The sequence below is a fragment of the Lactuca saligna genome, chromosome 3 (assembly GCF_052625555.1).
Source record: "Lactuca saligna cultivar CGN05327 chromosome 3, ASM5262555v1, whole genome shotgun sequence".
Taxonomy (NCBI): domain Eukaryota; kingdom Viridiplantae; phylum Streptophyta; class Magnoliopsida; order Asterales; family Asteraceae; genus Lactuca; species Lactuca saligna.
In genome coordinates this window covers 144,987,228-145,002,943 of record NC_136419.1, presented here as the reverse complement: position 1 = coordinate 145,002,943, position 15,716 = coordinate 144,987,228, and the positions used below count along the sequence as shown (strand labels likewise).

At 36.1% G+C, this 15,716-nt stretch overlaps 1 non-coding gene across 1 annotated transcript; it reads right to left on the bottom strand.

Moving 5' to 3' along the window:
• Positions 1-14,399: 14,399 nt before the first annotated feature.
• LOC145038167 (small nucleolar RNA R71) lies at positions 14,400-14,506 on the bottom strand. The gene has a single exon (XR_013679231.1). It is a non-coding gene; the product is annotated as a small nucleolar RNA R71 (small nucleolar RNA).
• Positions 14,507-15,716: the final 1,210 nt, after the last annotated feature.

Genomic DNA, 15,716 nt, shown 5'->3' with positions numbered 1-15,716 from the left:
TTAGTTGGTTTTAATCCAAATTAATCTAAAAGAAGTTCATAAAATGTGTTTATGTAACTTAAAAGTCAAATTTATGAATCTTAAAACTCATAAAGTTGGCAATGGTTACGAAAAACGAAGAGTCTTGTCCTTAAGTTATGGAGGTTCAAGAGTCACTTCATTAAGTAAAAAAATATGTAACCTTAATTAATTCCATAAGTTACAAAATAAAGAAAAAGTTACATTCTTTAAACAATTTAAAGTCTTCCATAACTTGTCCTCAAGTTATGGAACTTGAAGAGTTTTTTAATTAAAACTACTTTAAACACATAAGTTATGAAATTAATTAGTTTTGAATAGTTTCAAAACTTGCCCTCAAGTTTTGGAATTTGAAAAGTTTTCTCTTATGAATACTTTAATTCCAAGTTAGCCCTTAGAATTTTAAAAGTTAAAATTCAACCCTTATACTTTATAATATTATAAGTTAATAATATATATATATATATATATATATATATATATATATATATATATATGTATAAGAGTAAAGTCAGTCTTACCGCAAGTACGCCTCATTCACGAAGCCGGTCTTTAAGGTGGGTATAAGGTTGTTGCCTATAAAATGACAACTTAATGGGTGTCCACTCTCACCCACCGCTTGCTTGACTGGTGGAGGGTCGTTAGCCGAACGGGTTTGACAGGACTATAATTATCCCTTCATTAAAAGTATTAATGATAAATACTAAGTAACTAAACTCTTAATAATACCCAATCTTCGTTACTTAGGAAAATCTGAATAAGGTGCTAATCCATGAAATTACACTTTGCACTTTGTTTAAGTCGGTTAGTGGAGCGTGTGTGGTTAACCAGCACACTAACTCGTATTTAACAAGGTAGGCAAAGGGTAACTTAATGTTTATCATAGTATCGATGGAGCGTGTGTGGTTAACTGGCACATCGATTGAGGGGTAAACACTTAAGGGTACCAAGTAATTTGCATGGTTACTTCACACCTTGTTTTGTGATCCTCGGCATCCTAGTCACAAAACCTGAAGGGCACACTCGAGATTGAAACATGACATTGAACAGTTCAATGAATCTCAAAAGATCTAGGAGTTTCAAAAACAATTAAAACCTAATAATACATTTCGTTTATCTTGGTGGAAATTGGTGAATCGTCATTCACCTACCTTCAAATTGTTTTATAGCTTGGATTACGGCATACCTCTTCTAAGTTATAAAATAGTTTGTTGGTTCATAGCCTTAATATTTCATATTGGGTGTCATATTAAGGTCTTTAAGATCAACTATCTTGAATATCTCCCAAAACATGTATGGTTTAGACATTTATGATCTTCCCAAATCTCTTGAAACAAGCTTTCCTAAATGAAGATGATGTTCCATGGAAATCATACTTCTTTCACTTCCTCCAACTATTCTCCTACCCCACAAGTTCTTAAAAAGTTTAAGGTCACTCGAACCCTATTGGCAAGTGAAGGTCTAGGTGTGGTCACATCTTGGAGATGTAGTCACATATTGACAAGTCGGGAGAGTTGGGTGTCAAAGTCTTGAGAAAGTTGGTGGTTCAATCACTTTCTAAGTCACATAGTGAGTTCTTTTGGAACACCTATGAAACAGACTATGACAAGACCCTTAATGATCTTATCTATTTGTTAAGATCAACTTCCTCAAAACTTGATGGACATTGACAATAGTGACACAAGAAATCCAGAAAAGCATTCTCTTCCCAATGGAAAGGGATCGGCCATAGTCAACTCGGTTGAACAAATGGTAAAGAGAAAATCTAAGTCTGTGATAGTCCCGTGTACCAGTATCAAAGGGTCCATATGTTTATATTGCCAAAGAAAGGGTCATTAGTTGCGAAGCTGCCAAATTTACCTAAGGATGTTAAAGTTAATAAGTTTGACTCTACTTCAAGTAAAGTCCACTATCTAACTCTGCTAAGTTTCTATTCTGAGATTCTTATTACATGATGTGACTGGGTCACATGTTGATGTTTTAAGAATCAAAGAAAAGTGAAGGAACTTAAAGAAAGAATATGCTGAATCTGATCGCATAGATGGATTTCTATCGCGTAGTTTGAAGATCAGATTCTTGAGCTACTTCTTAGGAGTTATGAGATATTGCTTAGGAATAGATAACAACAAGTTTTCATATGGATTGTAAGGATAAGTTTTCCGCATAGTTTTAAAATAAAAGAAAAATTTTTGATTTTAGTTATTTTTAAATATCCTTACAATGGCATTTGAGGAAAAATTGTTGCTTATATGATTCCATTAATAGCAAGAGTGGAAATATGAAATTGATTCTTTCATTTGTGGTAATGTCTAAATTTACCAAATAAAGGAAAGATTCTCATCACCCAAGTCTCAATTGGACCGGAACTTGGAATCATGCAAGGTGTATAGCACGATGAATGAGAACTTTCAAGTATTGGAAAATTAAGACTAATTACTTGTTCACATGGATGTGTGAGTAATGTGAAGGACTAAGGGATTGAGTACACATTCTTGTGCACTGGTCAAGTCCACCACAAAAGATCGATAAGACTATTCGTCATAGTTTACTAAAGCTTAGTAAATATGGTTATACTTACAAGCTTAAGTGTAACTCTGAGACATTGGAAAAGGTTCCAATGTAAGGCAGAGCGAATAAGAAGAATCAAATTAGGCAGAAGGATAAAAGTTTCTCAAATCTGAAAAGATGGGAGAGTACTTTAGTATCAGTTTTGTGATCATCTTAATGATTAAGAAACCATATCAAAATTAGTTCTCTAAGGAAGTCTTAGTGCATTCTTATGACTAAGAAGAAGGGATCTTGAATTGTTAAAATGGTTAAATCAAGAAGATGAGTCATACTTCATTCCAATACAACTCTTAGAGTCATACTCCAAGATTTTAATTTGAGTGACATGTCTTTAAGAAGGTTTAAAACACGTGTCAAATGTAAGAGTAAAAGTGTCCTACTCTTGTTCATTTGAAGTTGGTAAGTTGTGATGTTTTGGATAAAACAAAGACCAACTTAGGCCAACTATGTGAAGTGTTTGTCTTGGTTAGAATCCACACTATCTCTTGGATGTTTGACAAGGGAGTCTTATAGGTCAAGAGGACAGTGGGAGTCTTAAAGGTCCTGAAAGTCTCAAGAACTAATCAAGAATAAAACCTAAAGTTCTTCACTAGCACACGACTTGAGGTTAATAACCTATCGTGTTGACATAGTCTGTGCCCATTCCAGTTAAATTTGAGTTCTTAGAGTTCTCAATTCGTTGCACAACAACTTGGAAGCAATGGAAGGCCCTTGAGCTGCCAGGTGGCAAGAAGTTAAGATTGAGTTCAGTCCATATGAGTTTAGATTTGTCATTATCCTTGTCTTGTGACTATGGTTTTGACAATTCACATGGATAAGAACACATACACCATTAAATCTAAGTGTCATAAGGTTTCTCTCTGATTCATGAAAATGATGGTGAGGAAACACTTTCACTAAGTAGATTTTAGTTAGATAGCAATTGTGATATTTGCATTCTCAAAGTCGTTAGTGGAGCGTGTGTGGTTTACCGGAAAACTAACCTGGACTTGTGAGAAGTGGCAAAAAGGTCTAACCATTATGATTACGGCATCCCTCTTCATAATTGTTTAGACACACAAGTGTGCTATCTAAGGGAAGGTGTATGATTTTGATAAAGTTCTATCAAAACAATCCAGTATCAGAAATCTGAACTTTGGTAAGAAAGTCAATAAAGTATTGATTTCTAGAAGTCCAGTTGATTTCTGAGTACGTGTCAAAGCTAGTGGGAGCATAAGTGTTATGCTAATAATCATCATGTTAGCAATGTTAATTATAGAAAACAAAAGGTTTCAATTGGGAAAAAGTTGTTTTGCTATAATTAAGGGAAAGGAAATTATACTTCATCTCAAATCTATAAGCTTAGATCGTGAGGTTTTAATCATTTAGTCAAGGATATATATGAATTTCATGTTGGAATGGCTCAACATAAGGAAATCCTGTATATAGGTCCATTATTTGCGTTCTTAAATTCGATTATGATTACGGCATCCCTTTTCATAATCTGAATTATGAGAACTTGGCAAATAGAAATGGAAATGTTATAGCAAAAGACTGGTTTAGTCTTTATGTGAGACATCATGAATCGTGTCCCATATGCTTTGGATATAGGATCGATTACATGTGCTATATTCATCCTTTCTAAAAGTTTCCAAATGCCTGGGGTATTAAGAAGGGAAAAGGTTTAGAACTGGATATGACTAAAAGGATTAAACAATTGTCGAGGACAATCTAAGGTTTACCAAAGATTAGTTGCTCAAGGACAATTGGAAGTATAGTGATAATTCTGGAAGGAACATATTGACATAATCTGTAAGGAGGCAACTCTTATTCAGAAGTGATAGTCAAAATGAATCTGGAAATGTTTCAAAGTCAGAAATTATCAATCTGTGTAAAATTAAGGAAACTTAATGCAAGAAGGATGTTTCCAAGGAAATAATCTCCTTTGGAATACTCTATAATGATTGTTTCCAAGTCTTTGTGAATTTGTGCATAATCATTACAAGAGGATCAATGCATATAAGTTCAGAATCTAACAAATTTCAGTAAATGGCATGAATTTGGAATTCTTGCATTTGCAGTAAGGATTTGGGAGTGTGAAAAGAGAATCATTGAAGTTATTCAATTGATCTAGTTCACAAAGTAAAGATCATAGACAAACATAGTATGCATACTTGGTGTGTGGCATGACTAGTGTTTAGAAAACATAGTGTACGTGCTTGGAGCAAGGGACAACTATTGTTTTAAATTCAAGAATAAAGTTGATAGCTGAAACAATATACAATGAATAATGTGTAATCATATGGTGATAAATAAAAGGTGTTTTATTTATGTTCATAGGTTTTGATACCATATTGGATTCAATTATTATTGTGTTTCACTTTGCATGTTTTGACTTCCCGAATAAACTAGGTTATTCTTCCAGAATTACTAAGTTATTCAAACCATACACAGTCGGTCATATGTTGGAAGTAGATATGAATTAAAACTGTCATGGGTTGGCTTGTAGAGGTCTAAGGTGTTAGACAAAGGGCTACAACACTCATGAGTGCTCATAAGTTATGAGTATTGGATTCAACCCGCGCTCATTGGAATCACTTCATGGATTTTATCACGAGTGATCATGAGACGATAATATCTTATATTCTTCAAACCTAGAGATATGAGTTGTTACTATGAGTTGGTTGTACATTGATTGCACGAAAACGCATTTGGTAACTCGGTGCTATAAAACGTGCCTTTGTGTATGATTCAACAAGTAGTAGAACAAGCCATATGAGTCGAAGTTTATCCATTCCTTTTACCTTCGGGATAAAAGCGATATCTGTGGGCCCCTCGATGATTTGATGATGACAAATGGAAGTGCTCGGCCGGGCCAGGACTAATTTGATTTGTTCAATTAGTCAGTCGTCATAAATCGGTAATCGGGAAACAACAAATGGACAGAGAGAATGATTAGAATCCATGTCTCAGTCCATATGATATCTAGAATGGAGGAATATATGATCCCTTATCTAATGGACAAGTTCGTTGACAAGATCAGAGTTCGACAGCGGCTTTAAGAGCTACGATTGCCAGTTAGGTTTGAAGTCATACGCAATAATAGTTTTAGACTTACCCAAGTGGGAGACTGTTGGATTAATGTCTAAGTCTATAACTTTATTTGGTATGTACATGACCCGACCCGGCATGGTCCATTTGGGTTGCACTTCACCGACACAATTTATATGGATAATCTTTTGAGAATAGTATGTTTATGATTAATATTAATATATTATAAGTTCTAATATATTACTATGGAATCATATTATTTAATTAGTATTGATCAAAAACTAATTTATAATTAATTAAGTGATCAAAAGGAACTAATTAAATATGGACTCTTATATATATGGAATGGGCCAAGTTCATTTAGGTTGGGCTAAGCTTTCATGGATAGTCCATGGAGTGTTTAACCCATGGTACCTAGGAAATGAAAAGTCATGGGTATTAGGGTTTAACCCTAATCCTCCACACTATATAAAGATGTCCTTGGTTGGTGAAATTGGCACTAGTGTGGGTACACTATGAAGGGCTAGCCAATTTCACTAAAGAGAACCAAGTATCCATAGTCTCTAAAGTCTTCCAAGGTGTTTTGGTGATTTGTGATTCCACTTGAGGCTTCCACACTATTGGGGCTAAGCTCTTAAAGATTGAAGACATTGTACATCAAAGAGGTATGTATTCTATCTTGTTATATTGATAGTTTTGTATGCTAGATTAGGATAATACCTTGGATGTTCATATTTGCATGTATAATAGAGAAAACATAGATCCAAGGTATTTAGGGTTGCATGTACACTTAGGAGTGTTAGAATGCTCATAACCCAAGTATTAAGTAGAGATATGCTTGTGTTGTAGGAGGACGATAGCTCGGGAGATCGAGCACTAGTAGTTACAAGATTTACGAGTTACCGAGATACGCGAGGTGAGTCTTCTCACTATTCATTACCTTGAGTAGGTATTTCGAGTTGACCAGAGGGTCTCATGTGCTATGTATGAGTTTATGTGTTGTCTTAGAGATTTCGTGCTATGTGTTATTTGTATGTTGTATGGTTATATAGACCGGGCCGGAGGGTCCAACGATTCTGACCGGACCGGAGGGCCCAAAGAGCTATGAATGGACCGGAGGGTCTGACGAGCTGCGTGACTGGAGGGTCCCACTGAAACATCTTGAACGGAGGGTCGGGTTTAGCCTTGAGTGGCATATTTGTGATATGTGGTATTTTGGGGAACTCATTAAGCATTTGTGCTTACAGTTGTTGTGTTTGATGTCTCAGGTACCAGCGAGGACCGTGGGAAGGCGAAGGCTTGACTTGTACACACCCACACCGATGGAGTTCATGTTAGAGAGATCTTGGGATTTGTTTTGAAAACACTGTTGTTATGGATTTGAGATTTTGATATGCTATACATTTTGTGGTTTGAAAATGAAAAATTAAATTGGAAATTTTACGTTGTTACACGTTTGGTCCCTATTTTTAAAAATTAACTCGGATCATCTCTCGTTTGGTTAAAAGTTGCACATTTCATCCCTCGTTGGTTTACATGTGCACGCTTCATCCCTTACGAGATATAAAATGACTATTATGCCCTTTTATTTTTCTTTTCCATTTAATTTAATGTTATAATTATTATTATTAATTTAAAAATAAAAGGAAAATAGGGCAACCACCACCGGATCGAGCACACCACCTGCATCTTTCAAACGCCATAATTCCATCGCCACCTTCCCAGTTCCACCCTTATTCCACCTTTCTTCCTTAATCAAACACCTTATAACACCTTAAAACCCATCACTAACTTCTTATCTCCTCCTTTTCCAGTTTAAACCACCATCGAAACACTCTTGTCGCACCCATGTTCACCGTCACAAACCGCAACAAACACCTTCTTTAAACCTAACATGGATCTTTCTTCAACAATTCCATTTTAATGCAAAATCATACACTAAAAAGAATCCACCTCTAAACACTTCATTGACACAGTCGATCTATCCCTAAAAACCTCTTTGTAAACTGAAGAAATTTCTCCTCCCCAACAAACTCGTATCTCACATCAGAAACGTATCGGGTGGCAAACTCGATTTCTTCCAACTTGAAACTTTGTAATGAGTTTGATTTGGCATAAAACCCTCCCGTACCACCGAAACTAAGGTTTCAAACGGAGGCAGAGGCGGAAAATAGCAGATTTGTTCTTCCTTTTCTGTTCAATGAGGGTGATGGCGTAGATGAAGGGTGTTGGCAGGAGTGCAGTTGAAGGGTGGTGTACAAACGATGGGCGATGGTTTCTCCAATTATTTCCTTACACCTACAGTGGCTGAGATAAGGGTTCGTGCGATGCGCGGAAAGAGATAGAGGAGATGTGTGGTCGTCGATTGGGTTGTAGAAGAGAGAAGACGGTGGCTGAGTAGATTACATCGGTGGCTGCTTCATGGTTGTCGGCGGCTTCATGGTTGCTGTCCGTCGATAGTTAGAGAGGAAAAGGGGGAAACAAGTATGGGGGAAAGAAAAGGGGGAGGGAGGGTCAATATACTTTTTTTTTCTTTTTACTTCTTAATGCAAAACTAATAAATGAATAAAAGAAAATTAAAAAAGAAATTATTAAGGATAAAATAGTCATTTCATGTCCATAGGGACTAACCGTGCAAGAAAAAACAAACCCACGGATGGTCCGAGTTAATTTTTAAAAATAGGAACTAAATACGCTTTCTGACATATAAACGATGGACGATTGCTGCAATTTACCCTTTTTTATTTAACGACATCGAAATTGAACAAAGTTGATATGGTTTTAATGGAGTAGGAGATAACGTTGATATTGTTTTGATTTTGTAGGAGGTAGTTAATTGAGTTATCTACTCTTTGTTGCATTACTTTCTAGTGGTTTAATGTGTTTCATTTGTTTATTTGTTTGCTCATGACATGGAAGTCTCTTTATGGTACCGACGAGGGTAGCATGATAGGGAAGTTCAATGGATTGTTCAAACAATGAAACGTATCTATCTTGTTTGTGATAATCCAATCCGATTGAAAATGGAAAATCATAAATAAAAAATATTGAAAAAGAATTAAGACGGTTTTAATTGTTTGGATGTTTTTTTGTCATTGGTTCGTTGTGGTTTTTTTAAACGCTTTATGTAGTATTTATTCAGCAAGCATCATATGTTGTAAATTTTTTTCCATGTTACAATTGTTAAACACCGCGTATTATTATGTATAAGTTTATAGGAACCGAATATGATTCCACACAATCATCATCCAAGATAACATCAGGTCATATTTTTGCAATTAAAAAAGTTTGGTAAATTTATCCACATTATTTTACAAAAAATATACGGATAATATTTTGAGATTTAACCAAATCTAATTATCAGTTTTTCCTAATACAATATATGTACAATTTCTATATATAAGGATAATATTTTTTTTAATTAAACAAATATCATAAAAATCTACATAAAATCTACACATTATCCCATGTTATTATTTTAAATAATAACCGTCATTACATTAAGCCTATTTCAGTTTCTAAGCCGCCTTAGGGAAAATATTGTCATGATTATTTACCGTTTAAGAGGTTGATACATTTTGCTACAAATAATATTTTACAATATAAAAACATATCGGTAAAAACTACACATTATACTTGTAATTATGTTAAAGATTGGTCATAACTATATTTAGTGTTTTCATTTGCCAAACGTCTTATGATATTGTTTACCATTCGAAGATGCTGATACACCTTTGATCATCTACTTAGTTTTTATCTTTACATTTACCTTATCCACTTGTAAATCATCTACTTAGTTTTGAACTTTACATTTACCTTATCCACTTGTAAAGAGTTTTGAACTTAATAATCAAATCAAGCTTAATTAAAGCGAATAAACATAATAAGTAAATAACTCTATTTTGCTCAATTTATCAGAAATGTATGATGGTTACAGTGAATACCTCAATTAACTTATAATTATGAATGTGAAAGAACTCATACAATAACCTAACATACAACAAAATATATATATATATATATATATATATATATATATATATATATATATATATATATATATATATATATATATATATATATATATATATATATATATATATATATGCAAACATCTGATCACAAAAAGATATATTAACTAAAATGTTGTTTATAAAATATGTCATGTATAATAAAAAGATATATCCATGGATCGTAATAAGATCTATTGTAACGACCCAAAAATCTAGGGTAAAATTTTCATTTTTCATTTTTCATTATGGTCAAAACGCGGATATCTTATGAATCCAAACATTTCAAAAACATGATTAATTAAACACATTTATCAGAGTTCGTCCCAAAATCTCATATTGCGGAAAGCACGGGTGTGTGCGTTGCAATCAAGTCGGGCCCTTCCTTTCCAAACTGATGATACCTGAAACCATAAACAAAATTATAAGCACGAATCCTAGTGAGTTCCCCAGAACGTACCTCACACAATCCACATATCCACATAATCCATATTAGCTATATCAGCTACATAAATCATATCAATCACATAAGTCATGCATACAAATACATAAGTTTGTTGTGGGCTCCTCCAAGGGTTTTATACCTACTTGCCATGGGCTCCCCCACATGGTCTTTACCTAGAAATGCCATGGGATCCCCCACATGATCTTATATCCAACTGCAATGGGCTCCCCTCGGGGTCTTCTATGCATAATTATCAACTAGCATATCATATATCACAGAAATATCTATCATACTACATAACTCATACATAAACATATAGGGATGTCGTGGACTCCCTCCAGGGTCTTACTCCTACGTGTCATTGACTCCCCCACATGGTCTTAACTGCTTGTCATGGGCTCCCCCACATGGTTTTTCCCTAGGAATTTCATAGGCTCCCCCACATGGTCTTCCCCAAGGAATTTCATGGGCTCCCCCACATGATCTTATATCCAACTGTCACGGGCTCCCCCCCCCCCCCCCCAGGGTCTTCACGTATCCAGTCAATAAGTACTAGCACATTCTCATATACATGCCTACCAGACATAATAGTAGTGAATCCATAGTAAACACTACAACTAACTAAATGGGTCGGCCTTGGTGCCTTCGACCCATTGGTATGGTGAGAAGACTCACCTCGAATGCAGAAGCTTACCTAATGACATCCTTAACTGTTGCCCCCGCCGACTTCCCGAGCTGTCAATACCAATCAATATACCCAACTAACAATATGATTCCATGCTAAAATCCTTAATCCATACATGGGGTAAAATAACCATTCTATCCCTAGCCCAGTGTTATCCAAAACTATGGCCCAAGCCTAAAACCAAACAATCTCAAAACTCAACATCCATAAAGTCCACTAATGGCCCAATTTACCAAATTGGGCCCAAACCCTTGCATGGGCCTTACCCTAAATCCTAATAACTAATTCCTAATCCAAACATCCCTCCTTAACTAGCCCAACGATCCACAAACCCAAATAATAGCTTAAACCCGAAATGGAGCACAAAGCCCAATAAGGGCTAAACCATCAATGACCTAACCCAAGAAGGCCCAATATCCAAAAAGGGCATAAATATTGAATGGTCAACCCTAGTGTCACACCCCAAAAACCGAAGGCGAAAACATTTCCGGGGTTGACTCCACGTTGAGTATCAAATCCAATGCACATAGTAAGTAAAGTAAAACAACCATTACATTATATAGGAAAAGTTTTACAATTGTTTCAAAAGTAAAGTTTGTACAGTTGTGATACATAGAATATATATAAACAAAATGAAACGGGTCTTCTGGGTACTCCGTCTTCAAGCAAAAAGGATCTTCGGGTACATGTTCTAACGCTGACCTGAGAACACAAGCGGTTTGAAAATCAGCATAACGCTGGTGAGTTCATAAGCGGTTTTTGTTTGTGAAAATGTTCAAGTTTTCTTTCTGTTTCTGAAATGTTATGCACACCAAGAAAATCCCATATTTTCTTAAAAGGTTTGTTATTGTTTGTCAACATGTAAAGTAGAATTGTACACTGAGAACATGTTTACTTTTGTGAGAATGTACAATTAGGCTATTTGGTTTAACATACTGTTCTGGTTATGTACCAATGTATTCCCAGGAAAGTCCCATACTTTCCTGATTGTGTTACCAATTGTGAAAGATGTAAAGTTATCCGGTTTGTTATCCTTTCTGGATATGTAAACGTTTCCTCAGGAAAGTCCCATACTTTCCTGAATGTTCGTTACCATATGTAAATGATGTATTCTTGTTAGACCTGGTTATGTACAAGGTTTCCCAGGAAAGTCCCATACTTTCCTGAATGTTAATTACTATATATAAAGGATGTTTTCCGAATACGTGGTTATGTTCAATGTTTCCCCAGGAAAGTCCCATACTTTCCTGAATGTTGGTTTCCAATGTGAAAGATGTATATTAGAGAAGTGGTTATCTTATGAATTGTATAAGAATTGTTCATTATTACTGGTTAATTATTTAACATATATTCTTAGTTATTTTTGGTTAATTATGAAAATAATATGGACAAAAGGTACTTAAAATGCTTTAAATTGTGTTTTCAGTCCAGAAGATATGCTTGGAGGCAAAGAGGAGAAAAGGGAAAGCAAGTGAAGATTAAGGAGTGAAAAGACTGACCTACTCGGCGAGTAGATCGACCATACTCGGCGAGTACACGATGATATGCCAGAAGATAAATACGACTGCTAATCTAAAGACGGATAAGTATTGACCTACTCGGCGAGTTGATTCTGCTACTCGTCGAGTACCCTCTGTTTTGGGATATCTTTAAAAGACGAATCCTTATCTCATGGGACAAAACCCCTGGCGAATTTTGAAGGATTAGCTGCGACTAAAAGGTTCAGAAGGCGCTAAGGAACCCTAAGCTTCAAGAGTTGGAAGAATTCAAGCAATTAGGTTAATTCTACCACTTAGACTTAGGAATTAAACATGTTTGCTTTCATAAACTTTGTTTTTATGTTTGTTTCTACTACAACTATGAGCTAAACTCGTTTTTGTTTCTGTTTGGGGAATACCAAAGAACTCCTATGGTTTAATTATTGAATTTTGTTTAATTGTCTATTGGTGATTTATTAAATTAAGTTTGTTAAAGAACCTTATGTATTAATCACTACTATTTTCTGTTAATTGGAAGGCAATTAGGTTGCATGAACATCACTTAATTGTTAACCTCATATGTCTATGTGAATGCTAAAACGTATGCTTGGAAGTAATGAGTATGAAACTAAGATTAATAAGAAAATAGGAAGATTAATGTGTGAGCTTGTTTGAGAAACCATCAACAAGAGGTTAATTGAATTAATAACTTAATTGACCATTACAAATCTTATTTAATCCAAATAATTAATCTAGGGAATTAATTAGTTTAAACACTTGATCAACGCTTAAATTAGTTAATTGTCTAAGGGTTAGGAGTAATGCACATGAACCTAACTATTATCATTGGTAACCAATAGCAATTAATCTACCTTAATCTAAATAACCATAGGAGTGAATTGGTTGAACCTAAATAGAAACATCTTTATCAAATTTGGTGAATAGTTGTTGCTTTAGTTAATTAGTTAATTTAGTTGTTTAAGTTTCTAGTCTTGCAAAACTAGAGAAAAACCATTTACTTTTATTATTTGTTTTAGTTAAAATTAGCTATTAGTTTAATTTCCGTTCCCTGAGTTCGATACCTTAGTTATCAATCTATACCACTTAAAGACAGGTTCACTGCCTTTGTGTGCTTAAATTATTAATAAAAAGTAGGGATAAAACTAGTTGGTTTTACACACATCAAGTTTTTGGCGCCGTTGCCGGGGAACGGTTCTAAATAATTAAGCTAATTCCTAATTTTTTCGATCCTTTGTGTGAGTTTACTTGCATAAAGTTCTTTTATTTCAATTTAGTAACTGGTAATTAGGATTTAGTATCTGTTTTAGTTAGGTTAAAAACTTAGAATTTTTTTTGAAAAACCACTGATACTCGCCGAGTGCACTCGCACCTACTCGGCGAGTAACAGTTTAGTTACAATTTTTTTTTCTTTTATTTGTTTACAATCCTTTTGTTCTTTTTACGCTTTTTATTTGATTAATTTCAGGACTTTCATGACCAGAGGAGCAAACACACCACTGGTACCCCCGTTTGAAGACCCCGAATCCGAATTGAAAAGAAACAAAGGGAAGGACGTGGAGAGTTCAAGCACACCAAAGAAATCACCATTGTCCACTTTGAAGACTGTTTTTGGGAAAAAGAAGAGCAGCAAGTCAGGAGCTTCAAGCGCTTCCTTGATAATTGAGGAGCCAATTCAAGAAGAGATTAGATACGAAACCGAGGAAGAAGACGAGGCAGCCTACGAACAAGACACCGAATCGGAGGAAGAGTTAGCATTCACTATGGCTAACATTGATGAAATTCCCATGGGAGAATGGAAGAAGAGGATGCGCGACGACCATGGCCCGGGACTTGTGCAACCCGCAATTCCCGCAACTGCCACCTTCGAGCTAAAAGGCCATATCCTAGCTTCACTCAAGGAAATACCTTTCTACGGGAAAGATCATGAAGATGCCTACAAACATTTGGATGAAGTAAATGATGTTGCTGATTACTTCAACATTCCAAATGTCACCCGTGAAACTCAACTGCTTCGGATGCTTCCGGTAACCTTCAAGGGTGCTGCTAAAGACTGGCTCAAATCACTTCCTCCCGAGTCAGTCACTACTTGGGCCAAAATGAAGGAAGAATTTATTGACCACTTTTTCCCACCATCCAAGATAGCCAAGCTCAAGAAGGCCATTGCAAACTTTGAACAACAAGCTGGAGAGTCGTTATATGAAGCATGGGAGAGGTACAAAAGTCTGCTACGAAATTGCCCACACCATGATCTAAATAGCCAACAAGAAGTTTCCATCTTTTATGATGGAGTCAATGTCACGACCCGGCAGCTACTAGACTCACAAGGCCCACTTACAAAGAAGCCACCCCCGGTGATCAAAGAATTAATTGAAGAATTCTCTAAACACTCTAGAGAATACCACAACCCTAGGAATGATGTCACGAGGGGAGCCGCATACGCTGCTACTGAAGATTTATCCACGGTCATGGCCATGTTAAAAACCATGGATAGGAGAATGGACAAAATGGATCAAACTATCCATGCCATACGGGTGGGTTGCAAGAATTGCAATGGACCTCACCTCACTAGAGATTGCGATTTGGATGAGCACGGCAACAAAAAGGCCCAAGTGTGCTATTCGAGCGGTGACCGGTATGATGAAGACTGGCGCAAACAAAAGAAGGAGTGGCTGCCTTACGAAGAATACAAGAAGGCCAAGGAGGAGAAGTATAGACAAAAAGAGAGAGGCTTTTACCAAAAGGAGGAGCCGGTGCAAGAGAAGAAGCCAAGCTTGGAAGAGATGCTAACTAAATTTGTGGCTGCTTCCGAGAAAAGACACAGTGACCACGATGCTGCTATCCAAGAAACAAGAAAAATGCTCAGGAACCAGCAAGCATCCATCCACAACATAGAAACTCAACTTGGGCAACTCGCTCAACAACTAAACCAAAGGTCACCGGGTGAGCTTCCTAGCAAAACCGAGAACAACCCACGAGGCGCGCAAGTGAATATTGTTACCACAAGAAGTGGGAAGATTATTACTCCCCTGGCCCCTATTCGAACTGAAGCGAACAAGGACTCACAGAAGGAAGGAACAGAAGTACAAGTCGAAAACCAACATTCACAATCTGAGAGCCCTACTCGCCGAGTAGGACCGATGGACTCGGCGAGTACATCTGCAAAAACTAATGATCAGCCACCCTTGAAACCATACCAGCCTCCAATACCGTACCCAGCCCGAGCCAAGAAGGAGAAGCAGGAAGAGGAATATTAGAAGTTCCTTGATAATATTAAAACTCTTCAAATAAACATTCCTTTCATTGAAGTCGTCATGCAAATGCCCAAGTATGCAAAGTTCCTTAAGGAACTCCTCACTAATAGAAGAAAGATGGAAGAAGTGCAGAAAGTAGTATTGAATGAAAATTGCTCCGCCGCCATGCTAAACAAATTACCAAAGAAGAAGGGTGATCCGGGGAGCTTA